We start from the raw sequence: 20494 nt of genomic DNA on the forward strand, positions 1-20494 counted from the left end.
ACAAAATGTCCAATGAAAGAGTACCTTTCAAAAGTTAATTTGACCATTCCTGACACACTCTTTTGGTATTGGCAGTGTTGTATTGTCTTTTTAGACTAATATTTTGATTCAGAGAAGCAAACTTTCCAGTCAAATGAGTAGAATATTGAATAAATGGTCTTTGAGGAAATATTTGAACCCTAACCCTAACTAGCAAAACTCGAAGCTAGGGTTAGGGTTTTATTCCCATACAATGTAGACAGTTTTTGATGGCATGGCTGTGTTTTAGGGCTGAAAGGATACTTAGGAATATAGTTCTTTCAATGTTTTCTAAACATTTTTTTCTGACCTATATGGCTGTATACAGTGCTTTACCCCAAAAAGGAATGAATGGTGTGTGAATTGCCCGACAAGCAAGTTTTGGAAAGAAGCTGATTTAACTTTCAAATCTTCTCATGGGCTTTGAAATAATAGGCATATTAACAAATAAAGCCAAAATGTATCAGTTGTTTCGGGCTTTTAGGCCACTTAAGCCTTAACGTACATTCATTTAGCACTCCGCTTCACACAAAATGTCCAATGAAAGAGTACCTTTCAAAAGTTAATTTGACCATTCCTGACACACTCTTTTGGTTTTGGCAGTGTTGTATTGTCTTTTTAAACTAATATTTTGATTCAGAGAAGCAAACTTTCCAGTCAAATGAGTAGAATATTGAATAAATGGTCTTTGAGGAAATATTTGAACCCTAACCCTAACTAGCAAAACCCGAAGCTAGGGTTAGGGTTTCATTCCCGTACAATGTAGACAGTTTTTGATGGCATGGCTGTGTTTTAGGGCTGAAAGGATAATTAGGAATTTAGTTCTTTCAATGTTTTCTAAACATTCTTTTCTGACCTATATGGCTGTATACAGTGCTTTACCCCAAAAAGGAATGGTGTCTGAATTACCCGATAAGCAAGTTTTGGAATGAAGCTGATTTAACTTTCAAACTCTTCTCATGGGCTTTGAAATAATAGGCATATTAACAGATAAAGCCAAAATGTATTAGTTGTTTTGGACTTTTAGGCCACTTAAGCCTTAACGTACATTCATTTAGCACTCCGTTTCACACAAAATGTCCAATGAAAGAGTACCTTTCAAAAGTTAATTTGACCATTCCTGACACACTCTTTTGGTTTTGGCAGTGTTGTATTGTCTTTTTAGACTAATATTTTGATTCAGAGACGCAAAATTTCCAGTCAAATGAGTAGAATATTGAATGAATAGTCTTTGAGGAAATATTTGAACCCTAACCCTAACTAGCAAAACCCGAAGCTAGGGTTAGGGTTTCATTCCCGTACAATGTAAACAGTTTTTGATGGCATGGCTGTGTTTTAGGGCTGAAAGGATACTTAGGAATTTTTCTCTTTCAATGTTTTCTAAACATTCTTTTCTGACCTATATGGCTGTATACAGTGCTTTACCCCAAAAAGGAATGGTGTCTGAATTACCCGATAAGCAAGTTTTGGAATGAAGCTGATTTAACTTTCAAACTCTTCTCATGGGCTTTGAAATAATAGGCATATTAACAGATAAAGCCAAAATGTATTAGTTGTTTTGGACTTTTAGGCCACTTAAGCCTTAACGTACATTCATTTAGCACTCCGTTTCACACAAAATGTCCAATGAAAGAGTACCTTTCAAAAGTTAATTTGACCATTCCTGACACACTCTTTTGGTTTTGGCAGTGTTGTATTGTCTTTTTAGACTAATATTTTGATTCAGAGACGCAAAATTTCCAGTCAAATGAGTAGAATATTGAATGAATGGTCTTTGAGGAAATATTTGAACCCTAACCCTAACTAGCAAAACCCGAAGCTAGGGTTAGGGTTTTATTCCCGTACAATGTAGACCGTTTTTGATGGCATGGCTGTGTTTTAGGGCTGAAAGGATACTTAGGAATTTAGTTCTTTCAATGTTTTCTAAACATTTTTTTCTGACCTATATGGCTGTATACAGTGCTTTGCCCCAAAAAGGAATGGTGTCTGAATTGCCCGACAAGCAAGCTTTGGAAAGAAGCTGATTTAACTTTCAAACTCTTGTCATGGGCTTTGAAATAATAGGCATATTAACAGATAAAGCCAAAATGTATTAGTTGTTTCGGACTTTTAGGCCACTTAAGCCTTAACGTACATTCATTTAGCACTCCGTTTCACACAAAATGTCCAATGAAAGAGTACCTTTCAAAAGTTAATTTGACCATTCCTGACACACTCTTTTGGTATTGGCAGTGTTGTATTGTCTTTTTAGACTAATATTTTGATTCAGAGAAGCAAACTTTCCAGTCAAATGAGTAGAATATTGAATAAATGGACTTTGAGGAAATATTTGAACCCTAACCCTAACTAGCAAAACCCGAAGCTAGGGTTAGGGTTTTATTCCCATACAATGTAGACAGTTTTTGATGGCATGGCTGTGTTTTAGGGCTGAAAGGATACTTAGGAATATAGTTCTTTCAATGTTTTCTAAACATTTTTTTCTGACCTATATGGCTGTATACAGTGCTTTACCCCAAAAAGGAATGAATGGTGTGTGAATTGCCCGACAAGCAAGTTTTGGAAAGAAGCTGATTTAACTTTCAAACTCTTGTCATGGGCTTTGAAATAATAGGCATATTAACAAATAAAGCCAAAATGTATCAGTTGGTTCGGACTTTTAGGCCACTTAAGCCTTAACGTACATTTATTTAGCACTCCGTTTCACACAAAATGTCCAATGAAAGAGTACCTTTCAAAAGTTAATTTGACCATTCCTGACACACTCTTTTGGTTTTGGCAGTGTTGTATTGTCTTTTTAGACTAATATTTTGATTCAGAGACGCAAAATTTCCAGTCAAATGAGTAGAATATTGAATAAATGGTCTTTGAGGAAATATTTGAACCCTAACCCTAACTAGCAAAACTCGAAGCTAGGGGTAGGGTTTTATTCCCATACAATGTAGACAGTTTTTGATGGCATGGCTGTGTTTTAGGGCTGAAAGGATACTTAGGAATATAGTTCTTTCAATGTTTTCTAAACATTTTTTTCTGACCTATATGGCTGTATACAGTGCTTTACCCCAAAAAGGAATGAATGGTGTGTGAATTGCCCGACAAGCAAGTTTTGGAAAGAAGCTGATTTAACTTTCAAGTCTTGTCATGGGCTTTGAAATAATAGGCATATTAACAAATAAAGCCAAAATGTATCAGTTGTTTTGGACTTTTAGGCCACTTAAGCCTTAACGTACATTCATTTAGCACTCCGCTTCACACAAAATGTCCAATGAAAGAGTACCTTTCAAAAGTTAATTTGACCATTCCTGACACACTCTTTTGGTTTTGGCAATGTTGTATTGTCTTTTTAGACTAATATGTTGATTCAAAGACGCAAAATTTCCAGTCAAATAATTAGAATATTGAATGAATAGTCTTTGAGGAAATATTTGAACCCTAACCCTAACTAGCAAAACCCGAAGCTAGGGTTAGGGTTTCAATCCCGTACAATGTAAACAGTTTTTGATGGCATGGCTGTGTTTTAGGGCTGAAAGGATACTTAGGAATTTTTCTCTTTCAATGTTTTCTAAACATTTTTTTCTGACCTATATGGCTGTATACAGTGCTTTGCCCTAAAAAGGAATGGTGTCTGAATTGCCCAACAAGCAAATTTTGGAAAGAAGCTGATTTTACTTTCAAACTCTTGTCATGGGCTTTGAAATAATAGGCATATTAACAAATAAAGCCAAAATGTACCAGTTGGTTCGGACTTTTAGGCCACTTAAGCCTTAACGTACATTCATTTAGCACTCCGCTTCACACAAAATGTCCAATGAAAGAGTACCTTTCAAAAGTTAATTTGACCATTCCTGACACACTCTTTTGGTTTTGGCAGTGTTGTATTGTCTTTTTAGACTAATATTTTGATTCAGAGACGCAAAATTTCCAGTCAAATGAGTAGAATATTGAATGAATGGTCTTTGAGGAAATATTTGAACCCTAACCCTAACTAGCAAAACCCGAAGCTAGGGTTAGGGTTTTATTCCTGTACAATGTAGACCGTTTTTGATGGCATGGCTGTGTTTTAGGGCTGAAAGGATACTTAGGAATTTAGTTCTTTCAATGTTTTCTAAACATTTTTTTCTGACCTATATGGCTGTATACAGTGCTTTGCCCCAAAAAGGAATGGTGTCTGAATTGCCCGACAAGCAAGCTTTGGAAAGAAGCTGATTTAACTTTCAAACTCTTGTCATGGGCTTTGAAATAATAGGCATATTAACAGATAAAGCCAAAATGTATTAGTTGTTTCGGACTTTTAGGCCACTTAAGCCTTAACGTACATTCATTTAGCACTCCGTTTCACACAAAATGTCCAATGAAAGAGTACCTTTCAAAAGTTAATTTGACCATTCCTGACACACTCTTTTGGTATTGGCAGTGTTGTATTGTCTTTTTAGACTAATATTTTGATTCAGAGAAGCAAACTTTCCAGTCAAATGAGTAGAATATTGAATAAATGGACTTTGAGGAAATATTTGAACCCTAACCCTAACTAGCAAAACTCGAAGCTAGGGTTAGGGTTTTATTCCCATACAATGTAGACAGTTTTTGATGGCATGGCTGTGTTTTAGGGCTGAAAGGATACTTAGGAATTTTTCTCTTTCAATGTTTTCTAAACATTTTTTTCTGACCTATATGGCTGTATACAGTGCTTTCCCCTAAAAAGGAATGGTGTCTGAATTGCCCAACAAGCAAATTTTGGAAAGAAGCTGATTTTACTTTCAAACTCTTGTCATGGGCTTTGAAATAATAGGCATATTAACAAATAAAGCCAAAATGTACCAGTTGGTTCGGACTTTTAGGCCACTTAAGCCTTAACGTACATTCATTTAGCACTCCGCTTCACACAAAATGTCCAATGAAAGAGTACCTTTCAAAAGTTAATTTGACCATTCCTGACACACTCTTTTGGTTTTGGCAGTGTTGTATTGTCTTTTTAAACTAATATTTTGATTCAGAGAAGCAAACTTTCCAGTCAAATGAGTAGAATATTGAATAAATGGTCTTTGAGGAAATATTTGAACCCTAACCCTAACTAGCAAAACCCGAAGCTAGGGTTAGGGTTTTATTCCCGTACAATGTAGACCGTTTTTGATGGCATGGCTGTGTTTTAGGGCTGAAAGGATACTTAGGAATTTAGTTCTTTCAATGTTTTCTAAACATTTTTTTCTGACCTATATGGCTGTATACAGTGCTTTGCCCCAAAAAGGAATGGTGTCTGAATTGCCCGACAAGCAAGCTTTGGAAAGAAGCTGATTTAACTTTCAAACTCTTGTCATGGGCTTTGAAATAATAGGCATATTAACAGATAAAGCCAAAATGTATTAGTTGTTTCGGACTTTTAGGCCACTTAAGCCTTAACGTACATTCATTTAGCACTCCGTTTCACACAAAATGTCCAATGAAAGAGTACCTTTCAAAAGTTAATTTGACCATTCCTGACACACTCTTTTGGTATTGGCAGTGTTGTATTGTCTTTTTAGACTAATATTTTGATTCAGAGAAGCAAACTTTCCAGTCAAATGAGTAGAATATTGAATAAATGGACTTTGAGGAAATATTTGAACCCTAACCCTAACTAGCAAAACCCGAAGCTAGGGTTAGGGTTTTATTCCCATACAATGTAGACAGTTTTTGATGGCATGGCTGTGTTTTAGGGCTGAAAGGATACTTAGGAATATAGTTCTTTCAATGTTTTCTAAACATTTTTTTCTGACCTATATGGCTGTATACAGTGCTTTACCCCAAAAAGGAATGAATGGTGTGTGAATTGCCCGACAAGGAAGTTTTGGAAAGAAGCTGATTTAACTTTCAAATCTTCTAATGGGCTTTCAAATAATAGGCATATTAACAAATAAAGCCAAAATGTATCAGTTGTTTCGGACTTTTAGGCCACTTAAGCCTTAACGTACATTCATTTAGCACTCCGTTTCACACAAAATGTCCAATGAAAGAGTACCTTTCAAAAGTTAATTTGACCATTCCTGACACACTCTTTTGGTTTTGGCAGTGTTGTATTGTCTTTTTAGACTAATATTTTGATTCAGAGACGCAAAATTTCCAGTCAAATGAGTAGAATATTGAATGAATGGTCTTTGAGGAAATATTTGAACCCTAACCCTAACTAGCAAAACCCGAAGCTAGGGTTAGGGTTTTATTCCCGTACAATGTAGACAGTTTTTGATGGCATGGCTGTGTTTTAGGGCTGAAAGGATACTTAGGAATTTTTCTCTTTCAATGTTTTCTAAACATTTTTTTCTGACCTATATGGCTGTATACAGTGCTTTGCCCCAAAAAGGAATGGTGTGTGAATTGCCCGACAAGCAAGTTTTGGAAAGAAGCTGATTTAACTTTCAAGTCTTGTCATGGGCTTTGAAATAATAGGCATATTAACAAATAAAGCCAAAATGTATCAGTTGTTTTGGACTTTTAGGCCACTTAAGCCTTAACGTACATTCATTTAGCACTACGCTTCACACAAAATGTCCAATGAAAGAGTACCTTTCAAAAGTTAATTTGACCATTCCTGACACACTCTTTTGGTTTTGGCAGTGTTGTATTGTCTTTTTAGACTAATATTTTGATTCAGAGACGCAAAATTTCCAGTCAAATGAGTAGAATATTGAATGAATGGTCTTTGAGGAAATATTTGAACCCTAACCCTAACTAGCAAAACCCAAAGCTAGGGTTAGGGTTTTATTCCCGTACAATGTAGACAGTTTTTGATGGCATGGCTGTGTTTTAGGGCTGAAAGGATACTTAGGAATTTAGTTCTTTCAATGTTTTCTAAACATTTTTTTCTGACCTATATGGCTGTATACAGTGCTTTGCCCCAAAAAGGAATGGTGTGTGAATTACCCGACAAGCAAGCTTTGGAAAGAAGCTGATTTAACTTTCAAATCTTGTCATGGGCTTTGAAAAAATAGGCATATTAACAAATAAAGCCAAAATGTATCAGTTGGTTCGGACTTTTAGGCCACTTAAGCCTTAACGTACATTCATTTAGCACTCCGTTTCACACAAAATGTCCAATGAAAGAGTACCTTTCAAAAGTTAATTTGACCATTCCAGACACACTCTTTTGGTTTTGGCAGTGTTGTATTGTCTTTTTAGACTAATATGTTGATTCAGAGACGCAAAATTTCCAGTCAAATGAGTAGAATATTGAATGAATGGTCTTTGAGGAAATATTTGAACCCTAACCCTAACTAGCAAAACCCGAAGCTAGGGTTAGGGTTTTATTCCCGTACAATGTAGACAGTTTTTGATGGCATGGCTGTGTTTTAGGGCTGAAAGGATACTTAGGAATTTAGTTCTTTCAATGTTTTCTAAACATTTTTTTCTGACCTATATGGCTGTATACAGTGCTTTGCCCCAAAAAGGAATGGTGTGTGAATTACTCGACAAGCAAGCTTTGGAAAGAAGCTGATTTAACTTTCAAACTCTTGTCATGGGCTTTGAAATAATAGGCATATTAACAAATAAAGCCAAGATGTATCAGTTGGTTCGGACTTTTAGGCCACTTAAGCCTTAACGTACATTCATTTAGCACTCCGTTTCACACAAAATGTCCAATGAAAGAGTACCTTTCAAAAGTTAATTTGACCATTCCAGACACACTCTTTTGGTTTTGGCAGTGTTGTATTGTCTTTTTAGACTAATATTTTGATTCAGAGATGCAAAATTTCCAGTCAAATGAGTAGAATATTGAATGAATGGTCTTTGAGGAAATATTTGAACCCTAACCCTAACTAGCAAAACCCGAAGCTAGGGTTAGGGTTTTATTCCCGTACAATGTAGACAGTTTTTGATGGCATGGCTGTGTTTTAGGGCTGAAAGGATACTTAGGAATTTTTCTCTTTCAATGTTTTCTAAACATTTTTTTCTGACCTATATGGCTGTATACAGTGCTTTGCCCCAAAAAGGAATGGTGTGTGAATTGCCCGACAAGCAAGTTTTGGAAAGAAGCTGATTTAACTTTCAAGTCTTGTCATGGGCTTTGAAATAATAGGCATATTAACAAATAAAGCCAAAATGTATCAGTTGTTTCGGACTTTTAGGCGACTTAAGCCTTAACGTACATTCATTTAGCACTCCGTTTCACACAAAATTTCCAATGAAAGAGTACCTTCAAAAGTTAATTTGACCATTCCTGACACACTCTTTTGGTTTTGGCAGTCTTGTATTGTCTTTTTAGACTAATATTTTGATTCAGAGATGCAAACTTTCCAGTCAAATGAGTAGAATATTGAATAAATGGTCTTTGAGAAATATTTGAACCCTTACCCTAACTAGCAAAACCCCAAGCTAGGGTTAGGGTTTTATTCCCATACAATTTAGACAGTTTTTGATGGCATGGCTGTGTTGTAGGGCTGAAAGGATACTTAGGAATATAGTTCTTTCAATGTTTTCTATACATTTTTTTCTGACCTATATGGCTGTATACAGTGCTTTGCCCCAAAAAGGAATGGTGTCTGAATTACCTGACAAGCAAGTTTTGGAAGGAAGCTGATTTAACTTTCAAATCTTCTCATGGGCTTTGAAATATTAGGCATATTAACAAATAAAGCTAAAATGTATCAGTTGTTTCGGACTTTTAGGCCACTTAAGCCTTAACGTACATTCATTAAGCACTCCTTTTCACACAAAATGTCCAAAGAAAGAGTACCTTCAAAAGTTAATTTGACCATTCCTGACACACTCTTTTGGTTTTGGCAGTCTTGTATTGTCTTTTTAGACTAATATTTTGATTCAGAGAAGCAAACTTTCCAGTCAAATGAGTAGAATATTGAATAAATGGTCTTTGAGAAATATTTGAACCATAACCCTAACTAGCAAAACCCGAAGCTAGGGTTAGGGTTTTATTCCCATACAATTTAGACAGTTTTTGATGGCATGGCTGTGTTTTAGGGCTGAAAGGATACTTAGGAATTTAGTTCTTTCAATGTTTTCTAAAAATTTTTTTCTGACCTATATGGCTGTATACAGTGCTTTGCCCTAAAAAGGAATGGTGTGTGAATTGCCCAACAAGCAAGTTTTGGAAAGAAGCTGATTTAACTTTCAAATCTTGTCATGGGCTTTGAAATATTAGGCATATTAACAAATAAAGCCAAAATGTATCAGTTGTTTCGGACTTTTAGGCCACTTAAGCCTTAACGTACATTCATTTAGCACTCCGTTTCACACAAAATGTCCAATGAAAGAGTACCTTCAAAAGTTAATTTGACCATTCCTGACACACTCTTTTGGTTTTGGCAGTCTTGTATTGTCTTTTTAGACTAATATTTTGATTCAGAGAAGCAAACTTTCCAGTCACATGAGTAGAATATTGAATAAATGGTCTTTGAGAAATATTTGAACCCTAACCCTAACTAGCAAAACCCGAAGCTAGGGTTAGGGTTTTATTCCCATACAATTTAGACAGTTTTTGATGGCATGGCTGTGTTTTAGGGCTGAAAGGATACTTAGGAATTTAGTTCTTTCAATGTTTTCTAAAAATTTTTTTCTGACCTATATGGCTGTATACAGTGCTTTGCCCTAAAAAGGAATGGTGTGTGAATTGCCCAACAAGCAAGTTTTGGAAAGAAGCTGATTTAACTTTCAAATCTTGTCATGGGCTTTGAAATATTAGGCATATTAACAAATAAAGCCAAAATGTATCAGTTGTTTCGGACTTTTAGGCCACTTAAGCCTTAACGTACATTCATTTAGCACTCCGTTTCACACAAAATGTCCAATGAAAGAGTACCTTCAAAAGTTAATTTGACCATTCCTGACACACTCTTTTGGTTTTGGCAGTGTTGTATTGTCTTTTTAGACTAATATTTTGATTCAGAGAAGCAAACTTTCCAGTCAAATGAGTAGAATATTGAATAAATGGTCTTTGAGAAATATTTGAACCCTTACCCTAAATAGCAAAACCCGAAGCCAGGGTTAGGGTTTTATTTCCATACAATTTAGACAGTTTTTGATGTCATGGCTGTGTTTTAGGACTGAAAGGATACTTAGGAATTTAGTTCTTTCAATGTTTTCTAAACATTTTTGTCTGACCTATATGGTTGTATACAGTGCTTTGCCCCAAAAAGGAATGGTGTCTGAATTACCCGACAAGCAAGTTTTGGAAAGAAGCTGATTTAACTTTCAAACTCTTGTCATGGGCTTTAAAATAATAGGCATATTAACAAATAAAGCCAAAATGTATTAGTTGTTTTGGACTTTTAGGCTACTTAAGCCTTAACGTACATTCATTTAGCACTCCGTTTCACACAAAATGTCCAATGAAAGAGTACCTTTCAAAATTTAATTTGACCATTCCTGACACACTCTTTTGGTTTTGGCAGTCTTATATTGTCTTTTTTGACTAATATTTTGATTCAGAGAAGCAAACTTTCCAGCCAAATGAGTAAAATATTGAATAAATGGTCTTTGAGAAATATTTGAACCCTTACCCTAACTAGCAAAACCCCAAGCTAGGGTTAGGGTTTTATTCCCATACAATTTAGACAGTTTTTGATGTCATGGCTGTGATTTAGGACTGAAAGGATACTTAGGAATTTAGTTCTTTCAATGTTTTCTAAACATTTTTGTCTGACCTATATGGTTGTATACAGTGCTTTGCCCCAAAAAGGAATGGTGTCTGAATTACCCGACAAGCAAGTTTTGGAAAGAAGCTGATTTAACTTTCCAACTCTTGTCATGGGCTTTGAAATAATAAGCATATTAACAAATAAAGCCAAAATGTATTAGATGTTTCAGACCTTTAAGCCACTTAAGCCTTAACGTACATTGATTTAGCACTCCGTTTCACAAAAAATGTCCAATGAAAGAGTACCTTCAAAAGTTAATTTGACCATTCCTGACACACTCTTTTGGTTTTGGCAGTGTTGTATTGTCTTTTTAGACAAATATTTTGATTCAGAGAAGCAAACTTTCCAGTCAAATGAGTAGAATATTGAATAAATGGTCTTTGAGAAATATTTGAACGCTAACACTAACTAGCAACACCCGAAGCTAGGGTTAGGATTTTATTCACATAAAATTTAGACAGTCTTTGATGGCATGGCTGTGTTTTAGGGCTGAAAGGATACTTAGGAATTTAGTTCTTTCAATGTTTTCTAAACATTTTTTTCTGACCTATATGGCTGTATACCGTGCTTTGCCCCAAAAAGGAATGGTGTGTGAATTGCCCAACAAGCAAGTTTTGGAAAGAAGCTGATTTAACTTTCAAATCTTGTCATGGGCTTTGAAATATTAAGCATTTTAACAAATAAAGCCAAAATGTATCAGTTGTTTCGGACTTTTAGGCCACTTAAGCCTTAACGTACAGATGCAGCCATTCAAAGTGCGCGTTACAGACACGTACCGCAGGTGACGTCGCTCAGTATGACGCAAGATGACGCGGGGCACCGCAGTACGTGATTGGTTGACCGACAGGGGCACTCGTGGTCCGTTGGTCTGTCGTAGAAAGACAGTAAACGTCTTTGCTGTGCCCGTTGTAGGTATTGAATTTTACCACTGAAGGGAAATCTTAGTAGCTGAGCATAAAAAGAATAGGAGCATACTGTAACGCGTGTGAAGGTCATAAACGATATTAATTTTGGAACATAAACATACAGTGTATAGCTGGTCTTGGTACTTTAAAGAAAAAAATACACACCAGTATTCCATTTCTCCCTAAACATTTTAAGCTTCGAAGTCTTTAACTAACGCGATACCGGAGTCAACAAGCATACTTTTAGAATTTGATTAAAAGGGAATATAATATGGAATCGCGTATCTAAAGAATTTAATAATGGTATTCGTGTGCTGCGACAGGGCTGTGTAGGGCTGTTTCGCCTGCCTGTTCATGTGAGCTGTCTTGTAGACGTGACTACCAGCTGACAGGTTGTGTTTTCGAATCCAGCTGGTGCTGGTCTTTTCTTTTAACAAACATTTCTTCGAAAAAATAGAATAGCGATATTATGGACAATCAATTGACTTTTATATTTCAAAATATCGCAACATGATCGATATTTGCGATATTTTGAACATATCTTCCCTTCTGACAGCGGTGCCTGCTTCTATTGTGTGTGTGTGTGCAACAGAGTAAATTTTTAATAGCGTTTTAAGCGAATAGGTAATTAGATTGCTCGTAAACCTAATCGCTTTTTCTACATAAACACAGCATGATTACTCTCTGAAAATGCTTTTCCTTTATTTTTAGAGTAGGCTCAGATTTCAACTATAGATCGTATTATTATAAACTTTCTTGGAAAAATGTATTTTATGTAAACCATGTTTGCTATTAATTCATTTAGGGCTAAAATACGTTCATTGTCTTCCAATCGAGTCGAGTTGACATTGGAAGCCTGCCACACCCGGACTGTTAAACCAACGCATTAGCACGTCAAAGCCCATTGAGGGTATTGAGCCAGTATTGGCTTTAGTATTCCCCCCCTCTCCCCTCAATTCAATTCAATTCAAGGTGTTTTATTTGCATGACAGATGGGTACAAGCAGTGTTGGGTATGTATATTGTAACGCTTACGGCAGACAGGCACTGTGTAACAGCCGGCGCACCAGAGCAGCGCACCGAGGGAGCGTCTGCATTTATAACTTGGTTTTTAAAATTAGTCAAGCAATATGAAGCATCTTCTTTTACTTTTGAGTCCCTTAAATACATTGAACACAGCTTTCTCACCACTTAAGATTGCTCTTGATACCATCCTTACACAAAGCAGAAGGGAGATTTTAGTGCCTGAGCATAAAAAGAATAGGAGCATACTGCAACGCGTGTGAAGTCCATAAACGATATTAATTTTGGAACTTAAACGTTCAGTATATGGCTGGTCTCGGTACTTTAAAGAAAACATACACACCAGTATTCCATTTCTCCCTAAACATTTTAAGCATCGAAGTCTTTAAGTAACGCGATACCGGAGTCAACAAGCATACTTTTAGAATTTGATTAAAAGGGAATATAATATGGAATCGCGTATCTCAAGAAATTAATATGCAATAACTGAGTCAAGGGACTCAGAGGATCCAAGGCTAGACTGAGTATAATAGGCTTCGGGCTTCTATTGTGACATCTACTGTAAATTACAGAAATGTTAAAAGTAAACAAAATAAAGTAACTAAAATGTGGTCTAAAATCACCCCTTTAGACACCCCTTTTACTTCACTGGTGTCAGATATGAAAGGCAATAGTCTCCCGTTCTGTCTGCTGTGTGTTGCAGCAGAGGGACTCCCTGCCGCTGAAAGGGGCAGAGTAACTTGCATGCCCTCTAGTACAGTTTACACATGCACGACTTTAAAAGCTAGCAAGACAGGTTTCGATTCACATTAGCTGGCGAGCCTTGTTAAAAAAACGAATGATAATGTAACATGCCACTGTTCATGAACAAAGTTATACTGAGATTTCCTAAGATACGCGATTAAAAAATAAATAAATAAAAATTGGAATCTCCCGCGGAACACATTCCATAAGAATCAGTGGTTTTACAGTATATATCGCCTTTAAAGGTGGCTTCTCAAAACGCTTTACGGGATAAAAACAACCAGAACAGCAGCAACAACAATATTGTATTTCGTTGCACTTTGAAAACCAAGTAATAACTTAACTATACAGTACGTGCAAACGTTTCGTATGTTGCTGTCGTGAATGTCTGCGTACCCATAAGTATCTTATTTGCCTTGAGTCTGTCTACAGTATCTCTGTCCCACTACCCCCATCTCTCCCTCAATTCAATTCAAGGTGTTTTATTTGCATGACAGATGGGTACAATTCTTGTTGGGAATGTATACTTTGATATTTACACCCGGCGCGGCACCGAGGGAGCGTCTGCATTTATAACTTGGTTTTTAAAATTAGTCAAGCAATATGAAGCATCTTCTTTTACTTTTGAGTCCCTTAAATACATTGAACACAGCTTTCTCACCACTTAAGATTGCTCTTGATACCATCCTTACACAAAGCAGAAGGGAGATTTTAGTGCCTGAGCATAAAAAGAATAGGAGCATACTGCAACGCGTGTGAAGTCCATAAACGATATTAATTTTGGAACTTAAACGTTCAGTATATGGCTGGTCTCGGTACTTTAAAGAAAACATACACACCAGTATTCCATTTCTCCCTAAACATTTTAAGCATCGAAGTCTTTAAGTAACGCGATACCGGAGTCAACAAGCATACTTTTAGAATTTGATTAAAAGGGAATATAATATGGAATCGCGTATCTCAAGAAATTAATATGCAATAACTGAGTCAAGGGACTCAGAGGATCCAAGGCTAGACTGAGTATAATAGGCTTCGGGCTTCTATTGTGACATCTACTGTAAATTACAGAAATGTTAAAAGTAAACAAAATAAAGTAACTAAAATGTGGTCTAAAATCACCCCTTTAGACACCCCTTTTACTTCACTGGTGTCAGATATGAAAGGCAATAGTCTCCCGTTCTGTCTGCTGTGTGTTGCAGCAGAGGGACTCCCTGCCGCTGAAAGGGGCAGAGTAACTTGCATGCCCTCTAGTACAGTTTACACATGCACGACTTTAAAAGCTAGCAAGACAGGTTTCGATTCACATTAGCTGGCGAGCCTTGTTAAAAAAACGAATGATAATGTAACATGCCACTGTTCATGAACAAAGTTATACTGAGATTTCCTAAGATACGCGATTAAAAAATAAATAAATAAAAATTTGAATCTCCTGCGGAGCACATTCCATAAGAATCAGTGGTTTTACAGTATATATCGCCTTTAAAGGTGGCTTCTCAAAACGCTTTACGGGATAAAAACAACCAGAACAGCAGCAACAACAATATTGTATTTCGTTGCACTTTGAAAACCAAGTAATAACTTAACTATACAGTACGTGCAAACGTTTCGTATGTTGCTGTCGTGAATGCCTGCGTACCCATAAGTATCTTACAAAGGAACAAGTAATAGGTTTATTCCATGCTGAAAAAAAGAAGAAAGAGAACACAACGTTTCGGCCGTGGAGCCTTCTTCAGGTGTGAGAGAGACAGGGCCAAATAAGTATCTTATTTGCCTTGAGTCTGTCTACAGTATCTCTGTCCCACTACCCCCATCTCTCCCTCAATTCAATTCAAGGTGTTTTATTTGTTTGACAGATGGGTACAATTCTTGTTGGGAATGTATACTTTGATATTTACACCCGGCGCGGCACCGAGGGAGCGTCTGCATTTATAACTTGGTTTTTAAAATTAGTCACGCAATATGAAGCATCTTCTTTTACTTCTGAGTCCCTTAAATACATTGAACACAGCTTTCTCACCATCCTTACACAAAGCAGAAACTGTCCGATGACTCACAGTACAAGTGGAAAGATTACAGATTTTAATCGTCTTTAATTTTGTCTTTAATTTTGCCTGTGGAGTGTATCTTATTAAGCTCTAAATTGCATTTTGAGCGCGGTTTTTTACTTTTTTTTAATTGCATTTTGGGCGCGGACAGCACATACAAGGGTTAATGAACTGCGCCAAGAAATTTAAAATAGTATTCTTTAGGTGTGAGGGTAGGAGTGGACCGCAGCAGGCATAATCAGCAAACCAGGAAAACAAAGAACAGGACAGGTGAGATGTGTATCCAGAAAGCGAGTGATCAGAAAAAGGAAATGGAAAACGCAGAAAAAGAAAACGCTTTACAGGATAAAAACAATAACAACAGTAGTGGCTGGGCAAACGATTTTTTTTATCGAAATACAAATTGAGATACTGTACTGTATAATGATGTGCATGAACAAAGGTATACTGCAATTTTCCTTAGATACGCGATTAATGCTTCGTAGGAGGAGGCGGTCTTTTCCTCTTGTCTAACAGTTTGTCCACAAACAAAACATTCCTGTTAGACAAAAGGAATTGAAAAAAAACAATTTTGTCAATGAAAACCGGTGTGTGTGTCTCTCCCTGCTGGATGTTCCTCTCACAAACTGCTGAATGAATAAAATAATTTTATTGAAAATGCGTTTGCGATTGTCTGGTATTTAATCTGGTCCCTTTTAACTGTTTTTCGATCTACTGTGTTGCTTTGAGATGCCACTTTTAAAGGCGATATGTAAAATAAAGTTTTTTTTATTATTGTTATAGAGAAACATGATCAGATTTTCCCTGGTTCAGAAAAAAGATCTAAAGTGCTACACATAACTTTCTTAATTCGATGTATTTAAAGCAGTGAACTACTGTAGGTGTCACATAACATTCAGAAATACAATCACGTATTTGACAAATAAAAACGATTATAATCTAATCCTTCCACGTTTGATCCCAAAATCCCAAGAAATATAAATCTTGACGGGTAGAAAGCTATGCTGAAAGTTTATTAAGATGCTTAGAAGACAAAGATACTGTATCAATTTATGTTGCATTAGCCTGATTATGATTAAAAAACACATATAATTAAACACGCGTTTGCGATTTAAATCAGAACACGATTTAAATCAATATCGATTCCATATTATATTAGCAGAAAAGCTTAGAACTACCACTTTTTCACACGCTATTTCACATGCTAGTTAAATACTTCGATGCTTAAAATCGTTAGGGAGAAATGGAATACCGGTGTGTATTTTTCCTTTAAAGTGCCGAATCCTGGAATCTGACTGGCTGACACCCCTCTGAAGTGGTTCCATAAAATCTGGTATACGGAAAAGAAAGCGTTGATAAATACAAGTGTCTTTTAATACACTCTTTGCTGTGCTCTTGAGGATCCTTGTGATATTTTAAGCTCTAGTTGAATGATAAGTGTCGCATTTTAAATCATTTTCGTAGTTAGAAATTATGAAACGCCCTGTTAAAAGCAAGGAAGTTTTTATGCCCGTTGAAGTAAAACAAAATGCCTGACAAAGTATGGCTTGGACAGATTCCAAGTGCTTGTACAAATGTGCTAAAGAAATTATACTTTGAGTATACAGCTTGTCTAAAGTCATCCATTATTAATACTATTAGTAATATCTTCAGTAAAGGCTTTGATGCATAAATATTTATGATAAAGGTAGGCTGTGTACTTTTGTCCAACTGAGCAATCTTGCTTTCATAAAATATACCAACATTTTAATGACTGATGATTAACATGCTGTAATACACAGTTCAAAATTAAAGGCTCAAATGCTGTACATGAGAGGTTAAGCTCCCCCTGGCGGTTTTACAAGGCGACGCCGGATAGTTAACCACGTGACACCACGTTAACTGCGTCATACCGCGTGATACTGTGACACGCCCACCGGGGTATGCCGCGAAATACCTCACGCATTTTGAATGGCTGCATCTGTATGTGTTGGTTCGGACTTTTAGGCCACTTAAGCCTTAACGTACATTCATTTAGCACTCCGTTTCACACAAAATGTCCAATGAAAGAGTACCTTTCAAAAGTTAATTTGACCATTCCTGACACACTCTTTTGGTTTTGGCAGTGTTGTATTGTCTTTTTAGATTAATATTTTGATTCAGAGACGCAAAATTTCCAGTCAAATGAGTAGAATATTGAATAAATGGTCTATGAGGAAATATTTGAACCCTAACCTTAATTAGCAAAACCCGAAGCTAGGGTTAGGGTTTTATTCCTGTACAATGTAGACAGTTTTTGATGGCATGGCTGTGTTTTAGGGCTGAAAGGATACTTAGGAATTTAGTTATCTCAATGTTTTCTAAACATTTTTTTCTGACCTATATGGCTGTATACAGTTCTTTGCCTCAAAAAGGAATGGTGTCTGAATTACCCGACAAGCAAGTTTTGGAAAGAAGCTGATTTAACTTTCAAATCTTGTCATGGGCTTTGAAATAATAGGCATATTAACAAATAAAGCCAAAATGTATCAGTTGTTTCGGACTTTTAGGCCACTTAAGCCTTAACGTACATTCATTTAGCACTCCGTTTCACACAAAATGTCCAATGAAAGAGTACCTTTCAAAAGATAATTTGACCATTCCTGACAAACTCTTTTGGTTTTGGCAGTGTTGTATTGTCTTTTTAGACTAATATTTTGATTCAGAGACGGAAAATTTCCAGTCAAATGGGTAGAATATTGAATAAATGGTCTATGAGGAAATATTTGAACCCTAATCCTAACTAGCAAAACCCGAAGGTAGGGTTAGGGTTTTATTCCCGTACAATGTAGACAGTTTTTGATGGCATGGCTGTGTTTTAGGGCTGAAAGGATACTTAGGAATTTAGTTCTCTCAATGTTTTCTAAACATTTTTTTCTGACCTATATGGCTGTATACAGTGCTTTGCCCTAAAAAGGAATGGTGTCTGAATTGCCCAACAAGCAAGTTTTGGAAAGAAGCTGATTTAACGTTCAAATCTTGTCATGGGCTTTGAAATAATAGGCATATTAACAAACAAAGCCAAAATGTATCTGTTGGTTCGGACTTTTAGGCCACTTAAGCCTTAACGTACATTCATTTAGCACTCCGTTTCACACAAAATGTCCAATGAAAGAGTACCTTTCAAAAGTTAATTTGACCATTCCTGACACACTCTTTTGGTTTTGGCAGTGTTGTATTGTCTTTTTAGACTAATATTTTGATTCAGAGATGCAAAATTTCCTGTCAAATGAGTAGAATATTGAATGAATGGTCTTTGAGGAAATATTTGAAACCTATCCCTAACTAGCAAAATCCGAAGCTAGGGTTAGGGTTTTATTCTCGTACAATGTAGACAGTTTTTGATGGCATGGCTGTGTTTTAGGGCTGAAAGGATACTTAGGAATTTAGTTCTTTCAATGTTTTCTAAACATTTTTTTCTGACCTATATGGCTGTATACAGTGCTTTCCCCCAAAAAGGAATGGTGTCTGAATTACCCGACAAGCAAGTTTTGGAAAGAAGCTGATTTAACTTTCAAACTCTTGTCATGGGCTTTGAAATAATAGGCATATGAACAAATAAAGCCAAAATGTATCAGTTGTTTCGGACTTTTAGGCCACTTAAGCCTTAACGTACATTCATTTAGCACTCCGTTTCACACAAAATGTCCAATGAAAGAGTACCTTTCAAAAGTTAATTTGACCATTCCTGACACACTCTTTTGGTTTTGGCAGTGTTGTATTGTCTTTTTAGACTAATATTTTGATTCAGAGACGCAAAATTTCCTGTCAAATGAGTAGAATATTGAATAAATGGTCTATGAGGAAATATTTGAACCCTAACCCTAACTAGCAAAACCCAAAGCTAGGGTTAGGGTTTTATTCCCGTACAATGTAGACAGTTTTTGATGGCATGGCTGTGCTTTAGGGCTGAAAGGATACTTAGGAATTTAGTTCTTTCAATGTTTTCTAAACATTTTTTTCTGACCTATATGGCTGTATACAGTGCTTTCCCCCAAAAAGGAATGGTGTCTGAATTATCCGACAAGCAAGTTTTGGAAAGAAGCTGATTTAACTTTCAAACTCTTGTCATGGGCTTTGAAATAATAGGCATATGAACAGTTAAAGCCAAAATGTATCAGTTGTTTCGGACTTTTAGGCCACTTAAGCCTTAACGTACATTCATTTAGCACTCCGTTTCACACAAAATGTCCAATGAAAGAGTATCTTTCAAAAGTTAATTTGACCATTCCTGACACACTCTTTTGGTTTTGGCAGTGTTGTATTGTCTTTTTAGACTAATATTTTGATTCAGAGACGCAAAATTTCCAGTCAAATGGGTAGAATATTGAATAAATGGTCTATGAGGAAATATTTGAACCCTAACCCTAATTAGCAAAACCCGAAGCTAGGGTTAGGGTTTTATTCCTGTACAATGTAGACAGTTTTTGATGGCATGGCTGTGTTTTAGGGCTGAAAGGATACTTAGGAATTTAGTTCTTTCAATGTTTTCTAAACATTTTTTTCTGACCTATATGGCTGTATACAGTGCTTTGCCCCAATAAGGAATGGTGTCTGAATTTCTCGACAAGCAAGTTTTGGAAAGAAGCTGATTTAACTTTCAAACTCTTGTCATGGGCTTTGAAATAATAGGCATATGAACAAATAAAGCCAAAACGTATCAGTTGTTTTGGACTTTTAGGCCACTTAAGTCTTAACGTACATTCATTTAGCACTCCGTTTCACACAAAATGTCCAATGAAAGAGTACCTTTCAAAAGTTAATTTGACCATTCCTGACACACTCTTTTGGTTTTGGCAGTGTTGTATTGTCTTTTTAGACTAATATTTTGATTCAGAGACGCAAAATTTCCTTTCAAATGAGTAGAATATTGAATAAATGGTCTTTGAGGAAATATTTGAACCCTAACCCTAACTAGCAAAACCCGAAGCTAGGGTTAGGGTTTTATTCCCATACAATGTAGACAGTTTTTGATGGCATGGCTGTGTTTTAGGGCTGAAAGGATACTTAGGAATTTAGTTCTTTCAATGTTTTCTAAACATTTTTTTCTGACCTATATGGCTGTATACAGTTCTTTGCCTCAAAAAGGAATGGTGTCTGAATTACCCGACAAGCAAGTTTTG

The sequence above is a fragment of the Atractosteus spatula genome, chromosome 3 (genome assembly GCF_055471065.1).
Source record: "Atractosteus spatula isolate fAtrSpa1 chromosome 3, fAtrSpa1.hap1, whole genome shotgun sequence".
Taxonomy (NCBI): Eukaryota; Metazoa; Chordata; class Actinopteri; order Semionotiformes; family Lepisosteidae; genus Atractosteus; species Atractosteus spatula.